The 1600-nt window shown below is 47.2% G+C and overlaps 1 pseudogene; it reads right to left on the bottom strand.

The window, feature by feature from the left end:
* Positions 1 to 1136: 1136 nt before the first annotated feature.
* Positions 1137 to 1265, bottom strand: LOC129780817 (U4 spliceosomal RNA; annotated as a pseudogene).
* Positions 1266 to 1600: the final 335 nt, after the last annotated feature.

The raw sequence follows: 1600 nt of genomic DNA, 5'->3' as shown, positions 1-1600 counted from the left end.
ACAGTTGATGTTGACGAGGCGCCTGGTTGCCTTCGTCCAACTATGCCTGACTGGCGATCGGTCTGTTTATAAAGCTGGACTTGTTTCAACAAGATGCCGATTTCTACGGCCTAATTTGTCCGTCTTTCAGGACCTAATTTCTGTTTCTTGAAATGCGCAATTTGCCTCTTGGCTAAATGGTGATGTCCACAGACAACCTCACCTTGTTCGTCTTTACAAGACCGAACCTCTCCGTTCAACGACGGGCGCAAATCAATTTAACAGGATTCTCAACTCAACCGAGCGTGTTGTGAGTTCGTACAGTGTCTTTAGGAAAAGACTCCTCTCTGGAGCCACCAAATGTGGCTGCAGGGTATCGTGCTGATTACGCTGGAGGAAAGATCCTCTCTGGAGCCACCAAATGTGGCTGCAGGGTATCGTGCTGATTACGCTGGAGGAAAGATCCTCTCTGGAGCCACCAAATGTGGCTGCAGTTCGAGATCGTGCTGATGACACGAAGGGAAAGCCCTTTACTGGACGCTATGTGGTAGGCCAGATCACGTAGAGCGCATAACGAGTATGCGCCTACTGGTGCGATCCGGTAGTACCGCGTCACTTGGGAGTTTGGCCGGGCGGAGCCAAGGGAAGGAAAAGGGAGAGGAAGGGTGGTTGGAATTTCGGATCTTTGGAGGAGGGGTGTTCAATACTTACCAGCGCTTGTTGCGCTGGGATCTGCCGGCGATGATGTCCAGGGTTGTGATACGTTTATGACAAAAAAGAGGGGTTCGGTACTTCGCCACGACGCTCCTACGTCCGTGGTATGGTTGAGAGTGTCCAGTTGAGAGTGCGTTTATTCTGTTCAAGTTTTCTCTTATATACAGACATTGCCTTCTTATCTACCCCAGAAGGGCGTAGCATAAGAGAGAGAAAATTACAATTATTTATTCTAAGCCAGACGGGCGAACGAGGGATGATTATTAACACGCTCGCAGGCGTGTTATCTTTTCCTCTCCGTTTTATTACTTAGTGTCCTAGCTCGGAGATAGGCTCCGTTTATAGCACCCATAGTGCTCTCTTTTTGGGATTTCTCCCGTCCTTCGGTATTTACGATCGGAGATAGGCTCTGATCGTAAACACATTACGTCGTTTTGCTTATTTTTGTTTTGTTCTCCTTCCCGGCGGGTTATCGCTGGCCGGAGGAGTTTTATGATATTTAGGTTTTCAGCTAGCAATAATCGCACTTCGGAAAAACCTCATTAGTTACGATAAAGCCACTGCGCAAGCTATTCTGTGTATTTAGGATAGAGCGCGATCTAAGCATCCGCTCTATCGTTCTCGCCATGAATCACGCTCTAAAGGCATGATCCGTGCGGCGACAGCGCCTGTTGCGCTTATCTCATACAGACCCAGGCTGAGTCAAAACATATGCTCGCCTGAATCTGTTTACAAATACAAAATTTACATTGCGCCTGGAAGCGCTCAATTTTACTGGGTCCGTAACACTAATGTTGGAGTTAACTCACGCAATGTGTACTCACAACCATATTAAATCCACTAATTAGAACTTTGAGTTTCAAAAAGAGCTCACTGAACTCTAGCACGAATCAACGAACTTTAATGG

The sequence above is a fragment of the Toxorhynchites rutilus genome, chromosome 3, assembly GCF_029784135.1.
Source record: "Toxorhynchites rutilus septentrionalis strain SRP chromosome 3, ASM2978413v1, whole genome shotgun sequence".
Classification (NCBI taxonomy): Eukaryota; Metazoa; Arthropoda; class Insecta; order Diptera; family Culicidae; genus Toxorhynchites; species Toxorhynchites rutilus.
The sequence above is the reverse complement of the archived record's forward strand: the minus strand, read 5'-3'. Positions and strand labels throughout refer to the sequence as shown.